Below are 22756 nucleotides of genomic sequence, written 5' to 3'. Positions count from 1 at the left end.
TGAATGTTCTGTTTATTCCTGAAAGCTCGACAAAAAGAGCTACTTTCAGTTTATTTGGTCCTTTTTTTTTTTGGTTACTTAAAGTAACTCTAAAACATCTTTACATTATTTTACATCTGTGGTCTCAGTAGAATAAATTGCTGCATTTGTGTTACAAAAAAATATTGTTTTCTTTTGGTCACACTTCAGCATAGAGTAAGGTTTCAGACACAATACACTTGGAGTGAACATTTCTAAAAGCCTACACATGCACTCCACGATAGTTATAAAAAGATGTTTGTGGGCTATTGAAATACTTGGATTTATTTTCTTTTACCATAAATGTTTTTTTCCCTCCTTTGATCTAAATGCATTATTGTATTGACAGCAAAAAAAAAACAAAAAAAAAAAAAATCTTTCTAAGAATATAATGTAAATACAGTACATGAATACCTAATACCTAAATACCGGTACCTTAATACCTAATGTTAATCATCATAGTTTTGATAGTAGTAGGGACTTTTATATAGACTGGTATTACTAATATTTTATGCTATCTGGTGGTAATTGATGTTGTAATACTTGACTAAACATTTCTCCCTACTTTTTTTAATGTCCATAGTAGTTTAAATAAGATTCATATATATATATGCAGTAAATAATATGAAAGACACATATATATTTAATCTTATTTGATAAAACACTTTTATTAATAGCTTTTCAAATTATTTGAAAGGAGCTGGATTATATTTATTATAATTATTTGTTTTTGGGTTTTTTAGCAAAAAAATCACCTATTTTATATTTGTCTATCTAAAAAAGTGAGAAATTTTTTTCCATTCTATTTTTTAGGTGTGAAGAGTGATAGATTAGACAGTTCTGCAATTACCTCTTGAATTTGGGTGAAATATTGTAGCCAAACGTTTGTCTAGCTTTGTTAATTCTCTATCTGCTTACAGCAAACAAAAAACGGGACCCATTTTCTAATTTGCATTTAAATTAGGAAAAACTGTCTAAAACTCCAACTTATCAAAGCTTTTAAAGATGGTGCCCCATTGTTTATTTAAGGAAAAAGCTGCATTTATAAGGGGAAAAAAGAACTGAGGGGTTTTGCCTAAAGGCATTGACTATCTCTGTACTGTGATGATAATCTCATAGCATTAAGAGTCTGATCACAGGACAAGGCAACATGCTGTAAGTATATTTATTCTGCTGTAATAGATTTTTCTGCTTGGAAGAGAGCAACCCGGGTGAGGAATCTTGCAGTTCGGCTGGAAGCGGAAGTGGCTTATTCTGTCTCCTTGTGGGAAAAAGCTGCGTCAGTATTCTGATGTACCGTTAGTGAAGGTAAATAAAAGGCACATACTTTCCATACTCATCAAGAATGTAGGACAGCTGCTAACCACAAACAAGATTTTATGGGTGGTTTTATTAAAAAATGCTAAAAAGCATTATAAATATATTAGCACTTTGAGATTTGATGTCAAATGTAAAGTGCGTTATAAATAAAATTCATTATTATTATTATTATTATTATAAATGTTCACTATATAATGGGTTAGATCATTTTTACCTTTTTGTTTGTTTCCTGAACATTTTCGGGGATTCCAGTGTTTCCTGTTGGCTGAGGAAGGCATCGCTCCTTGTGTTATGGCAGCAGATGGAAGATGCACCTAGAAAGAAATATCCAAAAATCCACCAACAGCCATTGGTACTGAAGCCAACTATCATCAACTATATTATCCTGTAAATGATGGTGAACACAACGCCCAGGGTTTTACAGATCCAAAGTTGATACATAAACTGGAGGCCCAAGGTTAGTTTTCTTTACTGAAACACTCTGCCTGCAAAAACTTAAAAAAGGGTTGTGTTCAATATTTGCCTACTTTTGCTGGTGTTGCTTTCGATCATCATAAAAGCTAAATATCTGGCTATTGCTAAGATATTTCTTGATTCAGTCTGATGCCCTACATAATCGGTCATAAGCTATTGGACAAAATCGTTAGTAGCCTTGTTTAATGAAAGAAAAACCAACAATGGTTCCAGTATTAACTTAAATCTGACAAAAGCAATTGTAATAGTGTAAATAGTCATAGTAAAGCGATAGTGAAATACAAATTATTTATCCCATCTGGCTTTTGGACAGTGCTGATAGAACTAACTAGACATTGGTTAGGCATTGTAAACCGTGGTCCCTGCCTGGTGCATGTATTGCTTTCTTCATTCCTGCTTCTTTGTGGTATAACCCAAATGCAACATGATGTTAGTGACAGTGTTTCTGAATGCTAAATTGATTGTTGCCTTCTGTCCTGTTTATTATGACTGGTAGGCTAAAACAGAATTGCCCTGGGAGGATAAATATTGTTGTTTGATTTGATTTGTTTGGTTTACATATAAGTTCTATAAAAATCTACAAATTAAAGTTAGACAGCGCTTTCAGTCATGTTTCAACAGTATCACCCAAAAAAAAAAAAAAAAAACACATGAAACATGCCTGGAATTAAAAAATGATTGTACCTTAGAAAATACTGACAATAATGGGACCAAAAGGACATGTTATATCAAAGTGTTTCCACTAATTAGCATCAGAGGCATACAATCTTGTAATCAATTAGTTGGGTTTTATATAGGGCTAAAGGTAGGCACTGTGCTGTTTGGTGATATGCTGTGTAACACAATCAACATGGACCAGAGGAAGGAATGGAAAGATTTGTCTCTGATAAGAAAGAAGGTAAATAGACCAGCGTGTTAAAGGTTAAGGCTATAAGGCCATCTCCAAGCAGCTTGATGTTCCTGTGAATACAGTTGCAAACATTATTCAGAAATTTAAGATCCACAGGGTTGTGGCCAAACTCCCTGGAAAGTACAATGGGAGGAAAACTGATAAATCAAAAAGGCGGATAAATTGAATGATCATATGAATGATTTTAAAAGATCCCAGACGAAATTCAAAATTACAGAATTGCCAGCTTGAATCAGGGTGGACTTTATGGAAGATGACCAAGGACAACATTGTTGAAAACAAATCCTATAAAGAATGACTGGGATTTGCTAAAGTACATTTTGACAAGCCACAAAGCTTCTGGAAGAATGTTTTATGGATAGATGAGACATAAATCAAACATTTTGCCAAGACACATTAGCTTTATGTTCACAGCTTATCAAGAAAACAGCACTGTCTTTACTGTGAAACATGCTCTTTTATATTCTGGGACCGCTTTATTTCATCTGGCACAAGTTGCTTTGAATCTCTGCACAGGACAGTGAAATCTTCAGACTGTCAAGACAAAATTAATAAGAGAAAACTTTAGACTGTTCTGAAGTGGCCCTTTATGAGCCCTGACCAAAATCCTTTTGAGCATCTTTGTAAGGAGCTCAAACATACCCTCTGGAAAGGGAGCAGTTTGCTGATGAGAAGTGGACTAAAATACCTGCTGAGAGGAGCAGAAGTCTTGTTGACAGTAACAGTACAGGAATCATTTGATTGCAGTGATAGCCTCAAAAGGTTTTGCTACAAAATATAAAGTTATGGTTACCATTGTTTTTTACAGGCCTTTCTTTTTACAGTTTATATTCTTTGTATAATTCTGGTAAAGTATTGTTAAAAAGTAATTTCTGACTTTCGCTTAGAATTGTATTTATTATTACTATTATCAGATTCAAGTTATTTCTGTGATCAGTGTGGGCGTATCTTTCATTAAAGGAGGGTTACTAACAATTATGTCCTTGTGTATAATCAGCAATTACCTGCTTTATGTATGTAGATTTGTTTGTTTTAATGCATTTGATATCAGTACAAATACAATTTAGATAAAGAAATAGGTAAACTATATAGTAGGTCAATTTCTGCACAAAAACATTGTTTTTTGTAAAATTTGACAAACAAAGATGTAATTTGTGTCCTGTTAATATTACCTTTCCCTGTGTATTATTGTTTTAAACCTAAAGCTGTTTATTTTTAAAGTGGAAAAAATACAAAATGCACACAAATTGCTATTTGGGTAATGGAAACTTTGCAGTTTGGTCTCTTACTTTTTATTCCAGTTTTTCTCAAGCAGCAAGTATGAATCGTCTTTGTGTAGAGATTCATGTTTTGTTTAGGTCTGTTAAGTTAAAAAAGTTTTTCAAAGATTTCTTTAAAATGCTGCACTTTTCACATTTGCATTAAACCCCTGCCCACCTTCATCTCCTATCCTACTCCCCTTCACCACTTTCTACCATGCATGACTTAACAGTATATTCATTTGATCTTTCCCTTATCCTCTCTTCAGGAGAAGATCAAACTCCTCACTACTTTGGATTTGAAAAATCTTTTTTTTTTTCAAAAAATCCAGCTGGACATGAAAATCTTCTCTCACATGCTGGAGCTCAAGAAATTACAGTATCTCATTAATTAAAGAGTTAGAGTTTACTGTACATTGCAACATCTAACACACCTATTTAAGTTTCTTTCAGAAGAAAAGCTATAAGGTACTTCAGCATTTATAAGACTTCAGCTTAAACCACTGATAGAAACATTTTAATTTACAGTAAAATTGGTAAATTGTATTAGGGTTTTTCTATTATGACAGTTGGAATAACAGTTGGGGAAAAGGATTATCTCAAAGGGAAAGATTTTCATGTACAGGTGCTGGTCATAAAATTAGAATATCATGAAAAAGTAGATTGATTTCAGTAATTCCATTTAAAAAGTGAAACTTGTATATTATATTCATACATTACATACAAACTCATATATTTCAGATGTTTATTTTGTTTAATTTTGATGATTACAAATGACAACAAATGAAAATCTCAAATTCATCATATCAGAAAATTAGAATATTACTGAAGACCAATAAAAACAAAGGATTTATAGAAATGTTGGCCAACTGAAAAGTATGAACATGAAAAGTATGAGCATGTACAGCACTCAGTATTTAGTTGGGCCTCCTTTGGCCTGTATTACTGCAGCAATGCGGCGTGGCATGGAGTCGATCAGTCTGTGACACTGCTCAGGTGTTATGATAGCCCAGGTTGCTCTAATAGTGGCTTTTAGCTCTTCTGAATTGTTGGGTCTGGTGTATTGCATCTTCTTCTTCACAATACCCCATAGATTTTCTATGGGGTTAAGGTCAGGAGAGTTTGCTGGCCAATTAAGAACAGGGATACCATGGTCCTTCAACCAGGTACTGGTAGCTTTGGCACTGTGTGCAGGTGCCAAGTCCTGTTGGAAAATGAAATCTGCATCTCCAAAAAGTTGGTCAGCTGCAGGAAGCATGAAGTGCTCTAAAACTTCCTGGTATGTGGCTGCGTTGACCCTGGACCTCAGAAAACACAATGGACCAACACCAGCAGATGACATGGCACCCCAAACCATCACTGACTGTGGAAACTTTACACTGGACTTCAAGCAACGTGGATGAAGTGCCTCTCTTCTTTTCCTCCAGACTCTGGGACCTTGATTTCCAAAGGAAATGCAAAATTTACTTTCATCAGAGAACATGACTTTGGACCACTCACCAGCAGTCCAGTCCTGTTTCTCTTTAGCCCAGCCAAGACGCTTCTGACGCTGTCTGTGGTTCAAGAGTGGCTTGACACAAGGAATGCGACAGCAGAAACCCATGTCTTTCATACGTCTGTGTGTGGTGGTTCTTGAAGCACTCACTCCAGCTGCAGTCCACTCTTTGTGAATCTCCCCCACATTTTTGAATGGGTTTTGTTTCACAATCCTCTCCAGGGTGCGGTTATCTCTCTTGCTTGTACACTTTTTTCGACCACATCTTTTCCTTCCCTTCGCCTCTCTATTAATGTGCTTGGACACTGAGCTCTGTGAACAGCCAGCCTCTTTAGCGATGACCTTTTGTGTCTTGCCCTCCTTGTGCAAGGTGTCGATGGTCGTCTTTTGGACAACTGTCAAGTCAGCAGTCTTCCCCATGATTGTGTAGCCTATAGAACTAGACTGAAAGACCATTTAAAGGCTTTTGCAGGTGGTTTGAGTTAATTAGCTGATTAGAGTGTGGCACCAGGGGCCATCAATTTTGAACCTTTTCACAATATTCTAATTTTCTGATATGATGAATTTGAGATTTTCATTTGTTGTCATTTGTAATCATCAAAATTAAACAAAATAAACATCTGAAATATATGAGTTTGTATGTAATGTATGAATATAATATACAAGTTTCACTTTTTAAATGGAATTACTGAAATCAATCTACTTTTTCATGATATTCTAATTTTATGACCAGCACCTGTAGAACTAGACTGAAAGACCATTTAAAGGCTTTTGCAGGTGGTTTGAGTTAATTAGCTGATTAGAGTGTGGCACCAGGGGCCATCAATTTTGAACCTTTTCACAATATTCTAATTTTCTGATATGATGAATTTGAGATTTTCATTTGTTGTCATTTGTAATCATCAAAATTAAACAAAATAAACATCTGAAATATATGAGTTTGTATGTAATGTATGAATATAATATACAAGTTTCACTTTTTAAATGGAATTACTGAAATCAATCTACTTTTTCATGATATTCTAATTTTATGACCAGCACCTGTATGGTAATGTATAAACTGGGAACTGCTCTGGAAAATCAAGCCTACTGAACAATCAACTGCAGGATTGGTGTCCTCAGTTGTTTTTTTATTTTTCATTATAATGGTGCTAAAAAAGTAAATTACATTGGTCGTTTAGCTTGAGTTTTTCTGTAATGTGCCTTTCAGAGGAGACTGAATTTGTTCTTTCTGGGACATTTAAAATCAAGCCCGAAAAATGTTGTACTGAGCTCCCAAGTTGCTGTTAAGTACCAAGGTTTCCTGACTGTTTCCGGCACATTCAAAACTTCTAGTGAGGTTGAGAAGATTGACTGTTATAGTGACAGCATATATTGGACTAACAATAGCTTATCCATAAGTTTTTGCTCATGGCATCTAGGTTATTGGCCGGGTCGTACCAAGATTTTAAATAAATTAAACTTAATCTTGCTCAAATCATGCTAGAAGCACACGTTGATCATCATGGAGGGGTCTGAAATTGGCATTGTAGGTACATATCCATTGTGAGAGTCATAATCTAAATTTTAAAATTCAGAAATCACAATGTATGATTTTTTAACTATTTATTTGTATGATACAGCTGCAAATAAGTATTTGAACATCTGTCTATCAGCTAGAATTCTGACTCTCAAAGAATGTTATTCTGCTTTCTAAATGTCCACCTCCACTCCATTTATTATCCTAAAATAGATGGACCGGTTTGAGGTCGTTAGCTGCATAAAGACACCTGTCTACCCCATACAATCAGTAAGAATCCAACTAGTAACATGTCCAAGGCCAAAGAGATGTCCAAAGACACTAGAGACAATATTGTCCACCTCCACAAGGCTGGAAAGGGCTAGGGGGAAATTGCCAAGCAGCTTGGTGAAAAATGGATGGCATGAAAAGTTCCCCTGCTTAAACCAGCACATCAAGGCCCATCTTAAATTTGTCAGGAGAAGTCATGGGAGAAAGTTTTGTGGTCCGATTAGAACAAAATAGAACTTTTTGGTCATAATTCCATTAACCATGTTTGGAGGAAGAAGAATGATGACGAGTACCATCCCAAGAGCACCATCCCTACTGTGAAGCACAGGGCTGGTAGCATCATGCTTTGGGGGTGTTTATCTGCACATGGGACAGGGAGACTGCACCGTATCAAGGAGAGGATGACCGGGGCCATGTATTGAGAGAATTTAGGGAAAAACCTACTTCCCTCAGTTAGAGCATTGAAAATGGGTCAAGGCTGAGTCTTCCAACATGATAATGACACATAGCACACAGCTACTCAGCTAACCAAGGAGTGACTCTGGAAGAAGCATTTCAAGGTTCTGGCATGGCCTAGCCAGTCTCCAGACCTAAACCCAATAGTCTTTGGAGGAAGCTCATTCTCTGTGTTTCTCAGCGACAGCCCAGAAACCTGACTGTTCTAGAGAAGATCTGTGCGGAGGAGTTGGTCAAAATCCCTCCTGCAGTGTGTGCAAACCTGGTGAAAAACTTCAGGAAACGTTTGACCACTGTAATTGGAATCAAAGGCTACTGTACCTAATATTAATATTGATTTTCTAAGGTGTTCAAATACTTATTTGCACCTGTATCATATATATAAATAGTTCAAAAATAATTTATTGTGATTTCTGTTTTTTTTTTTTAGATTATATCTTTCACAGTGGACATGCACCCTCAACGATATATAAGTGGGAGAACTTGCAAAATAGCAGGGTGTTCAAATACCAATTTTCCTCACTGTATGTCCTGCACAATCCATTTTCCAGCAAAGAAGCCCACACCCCAGAAACTTTCCATAAATTTTAGTTTTCTTAGACCGAGGGAAATTATGAAGTGGACTGCAGTTGGATTTCCAAATTTATTGAATGTCGAAGAGAAGCCTGGGCTTTGAGTTTACTGATGACTAAAAAAAGGTTCAGAGCAGATTACTGGGAGAATCAGTGTCAGTGTTTACGTTTTCTCTAAAGTTAGGTTTTCCAAAATTGCTCTGAATTAGCAGGTCTTGAAAGTTCTCTAAAGCCTCTGCTCTCGTTTCTGTTTTTTCTGTCCAACTTAAATTAGTTTTGCAGTAATTTGTAAAGGAACTATGGAAATAAACTTGAACGTGACAGCAGTTTCATATCATGTGAAGTCATAGGTCTGTTCTGCACACAGGAAAAGAGAAGGAAAAAAGAAGCTGCAGCCAATTTAAAACTGTTGGAAGCCGAGAAAAGAAACAAGGTGAGATTAACCTTTTGATTTGTTTGTTTTCTTAAAAATATAGTGGAGGATTTTCGCGAATTTTTGAAAAGACCCGTCCTCTCCACACAACAAAAAAGCACACGAACAACCCTGTACCCACTCCAGAGCGGAAATGCCTATTAAAAGCGTGCAAGAGCATGCACAAGCCCATTTCTCCTCATGCACGCTCTGTTTAAAAGTTGCCTTTTGCATTGCTCATACAAGCTCACTTTCCGAAAGAAGATTTGTAAATTTTCCACTATGTCAGACTCACAACCGGTAAGTGAAAATGGGGACTTATCACCAGAATGACTGACAATTAGCAGGACCACTTATTTTAATTCCATCCGGAAAAAGAATATCCTCCACTGCCTTTAAATTCTTTTGAAATTGTAAATTACAAAAAGTTCCTGCTTTGCCTTATCATAAAAGCTAAGTGACGTCTTAAAGGTCTATAGCAGGAATGACCCGGTGCTTTAATTTATTCTGTGTCGTTCCTTTAAGTAATGTATGCACCATTACAGTGCAGATTTGTAACAGATTGCTACTACTGAATCATAAAAATGTTCAGATTGAATGAATAAAAGATAAACCACTCACTGTCATATTGTGTTAAATAGAAATATATGAAATCATCTGCAGTGATAGATTATGGTCAGATTTAGGAGGAAATTAGGATTTTTTTTACTTCCTGTCATTAAATACTCACCTGAACTATCCAGTCTGTTAAGATGCCAGTTTTCCTTAATGGGATCAAACAACTGGAACATGAAATAAAGTTGTTTTATCTTAGCTCTTTTATGAATGCATCCTTTTTTTTTCCTTTTCTCTATTTTCATTTTATTACCTTTCCATTTATTTTTCTTTTCTATAATGATATTATTGGGTTTGTTTATATATAATTTCATGTTATGTTTTATTGTATTTTTTTATGTTTACTTTTTGTTTTGTTACTGTGTGTTGAAATTTAATAAAAATTCAAGAAATCCAGTTGTTTTAGTATTTAGTTCGTTGGACATTACAAACCAGAGCCTCGTCTCTTTAACATGACCATTTTTGGCCCATCAGTGGCAAAGTTGTTGCTTAACTTGCAATAACGGTGTTTTCATAAAAGGCATGAAAACCTAATTTCCTTGAAGAAAACATACATTCATTAATGAATATATTTCCAGTTGTACAAGTCACTAGACAGTGATATTTGCAGGGTAGGAAGTTAAGCAATAATATTGTTCAGTACAATTATTTTTTTTCATACTGTTTAATTGTGATGCAAATTTTCATACTCATATGTTTTTCCCAATTAATATGTTGTTATTTAAAGGAGAGGGAGATCCATAACATTCAGTCTGCCACACAGAAGCACCAGGTATGATTGTTTGCATCATTTTTTAAAGAAAAATACTGCTTTTAATCTACTTTTTAGTCTAAAATGAACTTTTCTGTTTTTTTTTCACTTGTGAGTCTCTGTTCTTTTCCAATTTTTTTGCCAAAGCTCCTCTAACCTTGAGGTCTGTTTCCCATACTTTTTAGTGCATATAGTTAATGATTGTTAATTAATTGAGGTGAATAAAGACTTAAAACTAAGATAAAAGCCAGATGTCTGTTTTCTGCTAGGAGAGGGAAAGGCAAAGGCAGCACATGATATTCATAAAAGCTATGGAGGCCCGAAAGAAAGCAGAGGTAAGGAACTAATGGTTACAACTTGACCTATCATATTTTAGTAATTCATTAAAATGATTAAATTCAGCTTTAGGTGATTTCATATCTTTATTTTCTGCAGCCAAAATACTTTGGAAGGATGTTACCAAATGTAATCAGAAACATTAATAAGATTACATCTTATATAACAGTGTCAGTTTTACCCATTCTTTGCAAATCACAAGTATTTTGTATGAAATACTTTACAAATTTAGTAATTGTACAACCTTAAAGGTTTATTTGATTTCATGTGCTTCAAGTAGCTTCTTTACAGAATAGCTGCATTCACACTGAGATTCCATTGACCAAGGGAACCAAAGCTTATTCAGGGAATTGAATACACATTCACATTGCACCCTAATTTCTATAAATTCTTCAAATGCACTGTAAATTAGCATTTTAAATAATACAACCACTTATCTGTCATCTCTTTGAGTTGTATTAAAGAACATATGTGAGCAGGGAGCACTGCAGCACTTTTATTTTGATAGTAAATCTGTCTTTCTTACAGGAGAAAGAACTACTGAAAAAATAAAAGAGAGAGGAAAAACAATTAAACAAGAAGAAACTGAAGCTCAGAATACTGGCGCTGAAGAAAGCTAAAGAGCTAATGACGCTAAAAGAGGACATGTGTTTAACAGATCATAAAGTGGTCACATATTAAAAAGTTAGAAAATTGAAAAAATTTACTTTTTTACAGCCACAGTTCATCTGATTTAAAAATCACAACAGTGCCATCAAGGGGCGGATCTTGTTATAACCTTAGACCTGATACTGACTGTACTTAATACGGTGTATTAATCAATTAGAAAACATTTTAAGGCTTATATACATATGAAATGAATACATTACATATGAAAACAATCATTCATCCTTTTGTCTTTCTACAGGTATTTCCAGAGTTACCCTTTACAGGTGCTGGTCATAAAATTAGAATATCATGAAAAAGTAGATTGATTTCAGTAATTCCATTTAAAAAGTGAAACTTGTATATTATATTCATACATTACATACAAACTCATATATTTCAGATGTTTATTTTGTTTAATTTTGATGATTACAAATGACAACAAATGAAAATCTCAAATTCATCATATCAGAAAATTAGAATATTGTGAAAAGGTTCAAAATTGATGGCCCCTGGTGCCACACTCTAATCAGCTAATTAACTCAAACCACCTGCAAAAGCCTTTAAATGGTCTTTCAGTCTAGTTCTATAGGCTACACAATCATGGGGAAGACTGCTGACTTGACAGTTGTCCAAAAGACGACCATCGACACCTTGCACAAGGAGGGCAAGACACAAAAGGTCATCGCTAAAGAGGCTGGCTGTTCACAGAGCTCAGTGTCCAAGCACATTAATAGAGAGGCGAAGGGAAGGAAAAGATGTGGTCGAAAAAAGTGTACAAGCAAGAGAGATAACCGCACCCTTGAGAGGATTGTGAAACAAAACCCATTCAAAAATGTGGGGGAGATTCACAAAGAGTGGACTGCAGCTGGAGTGAGTGCTTCAAGAACCACCACACACAGACGTATGAAAGACATGGGTTTCTGCTGTCGCATTCCTTGTGTCAAGCCACTCTTGAACCACAGACAGCGTCAGTAGCGTCTTGCCTGGGCTAAAGAGAAACAGGATTGGACTGCTGGTGAGTGGTCCAAAGTCATGTTCTCTGATGAAAGTAAATTTTGCATTTCCTTTGGAAATCAAGGTCCCAGAGTCTGGAGGAAAAGAAGAGAGGCACTTCATCCACGTTGCTTGAAGTCCAGTGTAAAGTTTCCACAGTCAGTGATGGTTTGGGGTGCCATGTCATCTGCTGGTGTTGGTCCATTGTGTTTTCTGAGGTCCAGGGTCAACGCAGCCACATACCAGGAAGTTTTAGAGCACTTCATGCTTCCTGCAGCTGACCAACTTTTTGGAGATGCAGATTTCATTTTCCAACAGGACTTGGCACCTGCACACAGTGCCAAAGCTACCAGTACCTGGTTGAAGGACCATGGTATCCCTGTTCTTAATTGGCCAGCAAACTCTCCTGACCTTAACCCCATAGAAAATCTATGGGGTATTGTGAAGAAGAAGATGCAATACACCAGACCCAACAATTCAGAAGAGCTAAAAGCCACTATTAGAGCAACCTGGGCTATCATAACACCTGAGCAGTGCCACAGACTGATCGATTCCATGCCACGCCGCATTGCTGCAGTAATACAGGCCAAAGGAGGCCCAACTAAATACTGAGTGCTGTACATGCTCATACTTTTCATGTTCATACTTTTCAGTTGGCCAACATTTCTATAAATCCTTTGTTTTTATTGGTCTTCAGTAATATTCTAATTTTCTGATATGATGAATTTGAGATTTTCATTTGTTGTCATTTGTAATCATCAAAATTAAACAAAATAAACATCTGAAATATATGAGTTTGTATGTAATGTATGAATATAATATACAAGTTTCACTTTTTAAATGGAATTACTGAAATCAATCTACTTTTTCATGATATTCTAATTTTATGACCAGCACCTGTATACCTGGACTCATATTGCCAGAGAAAACAATATCTGACTGCCTGATGGTGTTAGAGTTTGTGCATAACTTTGGAACGGTTTTAAAATTAAGATCGAATTCAAACCAGCTTACTATATTTACCCTTCAAGATGGATTGCTTAACATTGAAAAGGGTTTGCAGAAGTTGCAGGAGCTGCTGGTGGGCATGCTGTCTGCAGCTGAGTGTGATCCAGGTGTACCTGCAGGGCATAAGGTGAGGGCCTGCCTGTTCATCTGCATCTTTTCTGCGAGTATTTAATGGCAAAGGACTCCAGTTTATTACATACTGATGGCCTTTTGAATGACCTTTTGTTTGAAACCATAAGTCATTTAACTTGGTTTGGGCAAGAATGTAACTCATCATGGTTTAAACTGATATCTTATTAATTCTTATTAAGTCTGGCACCACTGGATTTGTCTGAAAAAGGTTACCCTGTGCCATAACACTAATCTGACTCCGCCAGATGGATTTGCTCCGCATATCCATCTGGAAACCTTCCGTTGAAGTAATTTTGGGAAGGGGCGAAAATACTGGTCAGCTGATTGGCCTATGTTGGTGATAGACGGGCCAAATAAACCAATTAGATCAACGAAGCATATGACGTACTAACAGAGCGACAAGAGGAGCCAATTGATAGATCAAACTCTTGCCGAAACCAGTCGGGAGAAGAGCAAAAACATCTTTTCCTCTGAGAAAAGCCTCCAGAGCAGTGTTTTGCTCTTCGTTCAGTGGAGAAATACTCCACTCATCGGCTGAAGCCGGCATGTTCTTTAGACTAAACTGTCGCGCTTCTCGTTGCGTCACACCTCAACCCGCCTCAAAGCCAACGCTGATTGGACGTTCGTTTGGTGAACGGCTCCAAATTTTCTTTAACGGAGAGTCTCCAGACTGATCTGCGAGTGAAACCTTAAAAGCTCGCGAGATCAGGATGGTCTCATGAGGCTACCATAACACATGCTTGATGGGACTTTGCACCAGCTACAGATCAAATAAACTTTTTTTTTTGTTTTTTGTTTATTTTCTAGTTCATAACACTTTTGGGAGGCCACTTGACCAATGTGGAAATAAACCAAGATAATGTGTTTGAGATTCTATCTACATGGAGGCCCACGCTGACCAGACCGATGTAGCAGCTCTGGCCCACAGCCTCCAGACGACGGCCTTCCAGGCTCACAGTCCGTCAGAGAAGGCCGCCATGCTGGTATTCTTGATAAATGAGCTCTGCTGCAGTAAGGCGATCATCAGGAAAACTCATCCGCATTTTTCAATGTATTTTTATTAAAGCAACACATAGATTCAGCAGCTTATTCCCATGATTTAAGAATTTTTATTTCACATTTAGTTGTTGCTGAACTATATACTTCTATATAATTAAATACTTCTTTCCATGTGACTGATGTTGCTACAAATGTAAAAATGGGCCTTATTAATCGTAATCAATATATGGCCATGGTAGCAAAAAATTTTCTGCATGTAATCTGTGCTAGCTCTGCATTATGAGCATGCTCCAGTGTGGTTCCTGATTGTCTCCCCAGAGGAAGCAACACAAGGCAAGCCAATAAAATCTTCTGCTGTCTGTTAATATTTGATCAGGAACTACAGAAAACATTCTGACTTTAATCCCCATTTGTATATTTAATCCTTCTGGTAAAAAACTAGAGAACAAAGCATCTTTGTGAATTTAATAAATGATGAACAAAAATCACTTGAGCTTTTAAGTTAGCTCATACCTCTGATAGTTGAATAGAATGACGTAATTTATGTGTGAAAATAAAGTCTTTACTGAAATAATATATGTGAGAGAAACATGAGAAGACTTCAATAAGGTTGCATCAGGCTCAGCGTCTTGCTTTAAAACACGCTTTCTGCACTCTTTGATTTGTCAGAATCCTTCTACATTTGGGGGCATCTTCATTAGGAGTTACTTGAAAGAGAAACAGTAGACTGAGTGTTAGGGAGCAGGTCTTTTAAATCCAGTGCAGATCGGAGAAGACTAAGGATTCAATGCTTGAGGCTATTTTTTATTTCATTTATTAATCCACTCTCTTGCTGATGATACTACCGTAGATGCTCTTCTATCCCATCCACTAACTGTTAGCTTAGCATTGCTGACACTTCCGTGATGTTTTATAGTGAGATTGACAAAAACAGAGATTACATGACAAAACTGAGGAAAGAGAAGTGGGTTTTGGAGGGAAAGCTACGGAAGTGAGTATACTGTATGAGTCATTTATTCATTGATATCATATCAATTTTCTTGTTTTTTTTATTAAAATCTAATTTTACAATCATTTTGTTTCTGATTAAGTAACATCCATGCAAATACAACTAAGAAAAGATACAGCAGTGTTGAAGGAGAAAAGAAGAATATGTTCAGCAGCTATACCATCCAGAGCAAACGAGAGGAAAAATGGGGACACCGATGAAGAAGAGGAACGAGATGATTCCAGCGAAGACCAAGGGAAAGACTATGATGAAAAGGAGGAAAAAAAGGGGGGGGAAAGAAAAGGAAGAAAGCAGAAATATGTAAAGTTAGAAAACTGTAAAGGTTAGCAGAAAATTGTAAAGGTTAGAAAAAAATATATGCAAATATTTAGAAATTTTTAATGAAAGCAAATTTACCACCTTATTTTATTTTTATTTTATTTATTTTTTTAGAAAGCTGCTACTCATGCAAGAAACATTAAGTCAGTAGAGACAAAGATCCAGGAAAAATACAAGGTAAATGAATATCTGTAAGGAAATTAGTCTTATTAAAATTAACTAGATGCATTCACATTCCCATTAATAAGAATATAATCAATTAATATTTTATTTAATTCACAATAATCAAAAAAGAAAACTTTAGCATTATTTAGATTACATCAAATCCAAATAAGTGCCTCGCCTCATATGAAGAAGACTTTAAATAGTAGCCTTCAGCATGCTGAGCTGAGCAGACAGAATATGCATACAGCATTAATAAAGACACCTGGTTTGATTTTCAGTAAAACTGAGCGAGAGTTTCTGGAGACCAGGGGAGGATCTAGGATTCTCGGAGATCAGGGGCTTAGCCCCGAGGGTGAAGATGAGAGAGGAGACTTTCTTCTAAATCCCGTTCTAATGTAAAATATGACAGATTACTGGATTAAAGAAATTTCTACTATACTACATGCTATCACACATAACAATTCCCCCTCCATTACATGGGAAGAAATGAATTCACCTGCAAGTCTTTAACTGTGTTTATTCCTCTCTTCATCAACAACTAACTCTGTGGATTTGGTCACATTTGATCATTATTTGCCAAAGTTATCAGAGGGAAATAATATATTTTAGCCACCTGATATAATCTGTTTCCCCATAACACGGGCAAAAAATAACCAAATCCTTTGAAACTGTCATTATTTTTCATATATTATGTTTAAAACATTTATTATTTTATATTTTAAAATCCAAAATAGTTGTTGGTTTGATTATCTTTATTTAATGTATTTTAATTCTCAATTCCAAATGTCTGCAGTAGCATTGCTCCAGACATTTTGAATTGAGAAACATCTTCAAACTTGGAAAACAAAGTCCAGTGGTTTTGGTTTGAACTTTTTTTTGGAATATATGTGAATTGTTAGATAAACATTTAAACAGAAAATATATTTCATAAAGATCATCAAAGGGGGGACTGATTATATCAGGTGGCTAAAATATACAATTCCCCTCTCACAACTTTGGCAAATAATGATCAAATGTCACCAAATCCAGAGGAATATGAATAAATGAATAAACACAGTTAAAGTCCTGCAGGTAAATTAATTTCTTCCATGTTATGGAGGAGGAACAGATTATTTCAGGCAGCTGAAACATCAAGTCTCTCCTCCTCCCATATCTTTGGGAAGTAAAAAGCATCTGTTTCCAGATTCTCAAAAATTGTTTGTGTGATATCATGTAGTATACTGGGAATGTCCTTAATCCAGTAATCTGTCATATTTTACATTAGAACGGGATAAATCAGAAAGTCTACACTCGCATCTTTTCAGGAATATTTGTGTTCTGCTATCAGCCGGTTTCCGTCCTCTGATATCAGCAACGAAAAATGATAAATACTCACTACTTGTTGGAAAACTGTGTTTGGTGACTGACTTTTATTTCTGTCAGGTTTAAGTGACAGAAGTTGGAAAAATACGATTTTATTGGCGTTTAAAATAACACAAAATAGCTTTAAAGCACCTCGTCTATTTATTTATTTTAAAATTTTGTAAACAACAGCTGCTGATTAAACTGGATGTTACAACCGTGACATAATTATAGCTGATTTTAGCGAGAAATCGATCAGACCCGTCGTGAAAATGGTTCCATCCGCCATGTCCGCCTCTCTGCCTTCAATGCGCTCCCGACACAAGGGGAACAGAATTCCATAAAACACCGGGACAAACAACGTCTGGAAGTCGGTCAGAGCTTCACATCCCTGGAACATCAGTCTGTTTAGCAACAGCCATTGATGAGAAGTTCTTCTTCTGCACGGGAATGCTACAGGCTGCTTTGCTGTGCATGCTGCCACCATCTGGTGAATTCCAGTACTGCACATTTTACTCAGATCAGCTCAGAAGCGAGATCCGGGGCTCTGGGGGAAACATCCGGGGCTGCAGCCCAAGTAGCCGCCCCCTAGATCCGCCACTGCTGGAGACCAACAGAATTTTTGTGGGACAAAAATCAAAGCACATTACCGGCCATTAAAGCACAATGATCCCATCAGTAGTGGAGCAGGTCCGGCTGGAACATGAAATCACCTTATTTCTAAATCATGTCAGCAGCTGCTCTTGCTTTGAATTTGATAGCAAACCAAAAACAGCAGAAAATGTCACAGACTGTGGGAACGTTACACTGGACCTCAAGCGACAGGGATTCTGTGACTTTTCAGTTTTTCTCAACCCTCTTAGTCCTTGATTTCCAAATGAAGTGTAGCTTTAACCTGAAAAATCCAATATTATCTCAAGGTCACACTAATTTCTGTTGCTTGTGTAACTTTTTCTACCACTAATCCTCCACTTAACATTTTGTTACAGTGCTAAGGTAGTACCAAAGAAGCAAACAACTTTTAAGAAGTTAGCTTTTATCTTGCTCTTCCTATGGAAAGTTGTTGCTACTGTCCACCAAGTCATTGTTACCTGTGCTTTAGCAGGTGAAACGATGGCCATTTTTTGATTATTTAAGCAGCAAAGTGAAATTAGTCAGAAGTTGTTTGAGGTGTCTCACCTGCTGCGCTCCATGATGGTTGGTGAGGATCGATACAAGCAGCGTTACTGGCTCCTCCCACAGTGTGGGGGCATCTTCGTTGAAGGAGTAGAGAAAGGTAAACCTACAAATAAAGAATTATGAATGAGTTTTCAGTTTGTATGGTATGTTCCATGTTCCTTACCCTTCTACATGTTTATTTCTTTACAGGTTGGATGGAGGTGAAGAAGGTGGGGGGGAGACAGATGGCTTGTGTCCAGGAAGAGACGTCAGAAAAGTGGGCTGAAAATGCTAAAACCATTACAGAGAGCCAGGAGAACAATGAGGACAGTTTTTTCAAGAAGTCTCTGTCTAAGATCAGCGACCTGCTGCAAGCAGCGAATGTGGCCAAAGAATCAAACATGAGGTCACATAAGATTCCTCATAATGAAGTCTCTAACACACAGCCTTATTACTCTTATTGCTCCCAAATAACCAATAAAGTTTTATTCATATTCAGTGCTGCCCAGCTCAGGAATAACTGCATGACCTGTGGCTCTCACCTGCCTCACAGCCAATCATCCAAGGTACTGACTGCAAAAAGCAGCGAGTGGTTTAGCCTCCTGCTAAAAAATCGAGAATCGAGACCAGGACATGTGTCTCTGTTAACAAGAATGAGACCACAGAGCCTCTGAATAACAATCCTACTTGTGTATCGCTCCCTGCTGAAGAGGTGGCCAAGATTGAAGATTGTGTTTTTCCTCGACCAGTTCCTTAAGGTAGAAGTGAACACTCAAAAGCTAAACTCAAAAACCATCAGCACGCATGCTGTGACCACTTTCTTCCCCTCAGGAATGAGAAATATTTAATTCTGCATGGATGTTTTGGCAGAGAGGCTTCGGGGCTGGTGGAGAATTTCAAATGTGGAGAACCTGCACAGTCTGGTCAAGTCGCTCAACAGCAGGGGTGTCAGAGAGAGGCTGCTGCAGAAACACATCCAGAAGAACATGAAGCATATTAGCCAGATCTTTGCCAACAGAACAAACAATAATTTAATGTTCCAGTAAAATATAGTTGTCTTGTTACAATATTTTGGAGATGGCATTGCTTTAAAAATGTTCATATGCCTTGAATTCCCTTTTTTTTATTACATTGCAACTGAAAACTCGATTGTATTTTTTAGGAATTTATCTCATAGACTATTTTAACAAGCCGAAATCTGAAAACTTTGGTGTATATGTGTTTTTATCCTAATTTTACTGTGACACCAGTTAATAAATATGATTAGTAGAGATCTTTTTGTAAGTAATTTGTTTCAGTAATAACCCTTACAACATGTGTTCAACGACCTAAAGGGTAAAATGTGAAAACTGATATTTTACCCACTTCGTCCAAAAATCTGCCTTTTTTTAAAATCAGCTCTCTGGTTAAACAGATATCCTATCACAACCAAACTAGTACATATGCAACGTGACAGAGGCTATTTTAGATATGAGCCTTATTCACATTTTGCTGACATTATAGATTTTGTCCTATGGAGTTTCTCAGATTGAACCCGAAAAGAAGCGCATTCACTTCTTTTGTTAGGAGATGGTGGTGCTTACTGATATATGTTAGTGTGGGTAATAGACACTATACTAGTATTTATAATATAATGTGGATGGTTAAAAATTTAAAAGTATGATAAAATGATTATACTTTTAGGTCTACGCTTAATATCTGAATTAAAATTATAAGACCTGGTAGTTCTATTAATTTTCATTTCTACTTATTGCCTATAAAGTACTTTTTAAGAGTAGTTTGGTGCTGAATGTTACATTTATAGTTTTGGAACAGATCATCTGCTTCAGTTTTATATCAAGCTTCTGTGATGGATTATTGTGGAAATTACAGAAATTCTGTTCATAAAGATGTACCATTCGTCCGATATTATTGTTGACATTGCTGATTGAACATAGTAAAACCTGCTATGACTGAAAATATTTGAATGACTTTTAATCAGCTTAATTAATATGGAGGGCTCAACAAAACAAGGAAGGTTGCAGATGAGAAGACAGGAGCGAGGGAGAAAGTTGATTTTTTTTTTCTCGTACCCCCATGAAAAATAACTAACAAAGATTCCTTTTGTCCTCCCGAAAAGGACATGGGATTTTAACCCCTGCATGAGTGATTTAATCCCAGATTAAACAGAGTTAGCTCATAACAGCCTCAGATGTTTGTAAGGGAGCACTGGAGAAAATATATTATGAAGACCAAGAAACACAGCAGACAAGTAAGGGATTATTAGGGGTAAATTGTAAAATATTTGTTAAAGGTTAGAATTTTCACGGACCCTGTTAAATCCATTATCCGAAATGGAAACCAACTTCATTCACCATAGGCTTAACATTAAGAGCATTAATCACTGTAACAGACAATTAAACTCTGGAGCTCTGGAGGTAAATGGAAATGGTTGGTACTATTAAAGCAATTTATCAAGCCTGAGGACCCCAGAGCACTTTACACTACATTCAGTCAATCATCCATTCACACACTGATGATCGTAAGCTACAAAGTAGGGAGCAGAGTGAAAGAAGTAAGGTTGCTGCTATACCATCTGAGCACCAATACCAGGCGAGGTGTATGAAATGTCTGCCCAAGGATACCAAAATCTCTGGGAGCAGGACAAACTCACACCGCCTGAGTCACTGCCACCTTAGAAGCAGAGATTTGACACGACAATTAGCTTACTTTATATGAATGAAGAAAAAGAGAGTCGATGTTAAAAGCCAAAAGTCGTCCGATTTTTACCTCAAAGCCACATACAGGACACGGCAAACATTTCGAAGTTGCTCCGATCAGATGGTTTCATCTACAGTATGCCTTTAGCGGGAGCTTGTTGGAATGATAAAATGGAGTCAAGCACCATGTAAGAAAAACTGTTATTGCTGCATTGGACTTAAACCTGGAGCAGATTTTTCCCTTCCTGCAGATCAATGGGCTTAAACAACAGCAATTTAGATCAAAGCATTTTCATTTACTAGAATGACCCAGTCAAAACCTAAATGCACATGCAAATATTTAGAAAGACCTGAATATATTGCCTTACAGATGTTTTCCATCCAATCTGACTGTTCTTGAAGAGAAAAGAGAGACATGTGTACTGACTGGAGACCAAAACACATGAGTCCGTATATTTTTCATTTTCCAGCTGTCAACAGCTAAAAGAGACAAAGCTCCAAAACTTGCTGCTGTAATTGCAGTGAAATCGAAGTGTGTCTGGAAAGTGTTGCCTTGGACAGTTAATTACAACGACACAATTTTTAAGATCTTTATTTGTAAAAAAAAATATCGTACAAAGCCGTCATTTTCTTTCGTTTACACAATTACATACAATTTCATGTTGATCTTATGTACAAAAAAATCCCATTAAAACACATTCATGTTTTTTTTGGCTTTGATGCAAAATCATTTTACAGTTGTGGCCACTTTGGTATGCTCTGTAAGTTTACCGCAGTGTCCTAAATATTTAACTATATTTATGGTGGCAGATTTAGATACAAAAGACCCAGAAGTGCAAAAGAAAAGCAGGGAAATCAGCGAGCCATTGAGGTGGACACAGGTCTGCTTCTTCAGGTAGAATCTCTAGAGAAAAAAGTAATCTCTGCAAACCTACATGCCCTACAAGCTTAGGTAAAGGCAATCTGTATGAGGCTAAACTCAAATCAGCATGTTTGTTCTTACAATGATCATAATGAACATATTTATCTTTTTTAGGGTTGGATGACCCGTGAACCCCAGTCAGACAGCAAGGATCTTCTATATTTTGAGCACAAGCATGCTTTTTCTGATGCTTTGGAAAGCAAATTACATAGAGAAACTCAAAAGGAGAGGGCTCAAGGCTTTCTGATACAACAATCCAACAATCCTCTTGACATAGCAGTCAGCAGGCTTGCAGAGCTGCAAAGGAATACTGAGTGCAGGTAAATTTCAAAGTACAGCCCTCAGGCCTGACAGAACGATAAGGTTAAAACTACTACTGTTTATCTGTTTCATTGTAAAGCTTAGAATCACTGTCATGTTGTCTCATTCCAGCAGTAAAGAGAAGGTGGGTGCTGGGATGAGACGGTGGCACAAAGCTCTCGGTCAGGTCCGCAGGTCACCTGAGCTGTCTCTTTGCATTCAACATCTACAGAAAACTAAGGTTTGGAAACAAGACGTTAAGAAAGAGGTTGGTTTCACCTGCCATCCCTCTCTTTTTATATTTCAAAAGGTTCCTATTAAAACATTAAGGAAGAAAAAAGGACAAAATCGGTTTTTATCATATGTTAAGAGTGATTTTTAAAAAATACTTAAATGTTATCATAATCGAATATTCCATTTGGTTGTACTGCGTTTTATCATATTTGTGTGTTCCCTCATTCAGGAAAACTAAACCGGATGGTAGAGCTCATCAGCAAGGGGGTTGACAGCAGCTATGAAGTCCCAAAGAGAGATTTCAAGGAGTTCAGAAAAAGAAAAGGAGAAGAAACCCCAGTCTCCTGTTCAAAAAAAGCTAAAACATCCAAATAGAGCGACGATAAGCTGGCCGTGTGTCGGTATGTACATGCCTGTTCAGTT

General features: G+C 36.7%; 1 pseudogene; it reads left to right on the top strand.

Moving 5' to 3' along the window:
- LOC119786432 overlaps nt 1-22367 on the top strand; it is a 28711-nt pseudogene extending 6344 nt beyond the window's left edge.
- The last annotated feature ends 389 nt before the right edge of the window (nt 22368-22756 follow it).

This window comes from Cyprinodon tularosa, unplaced genomic scaffold, assembly GCF_016077235.1.
Source record: "Cyprinodon tularosa strain WSP-4 unplaced genomic scaffold, ASM1607723v1 ctg271, whole genome shotgun sequence".
Taxonomy (NCBI): domain Eukaryota; kingdom Metazoa; phylum Chordata; class Actinopteri; order Cyprinodontiformes; family Cyprinodontidae; genus Cyprinodon; species Cyprinodon tularosa.
The sequence above is the reverse complement of the archived record's forward strand: the minus strand, read 5'-3'. Positions and strand labels throughout refer to the sequence as shown.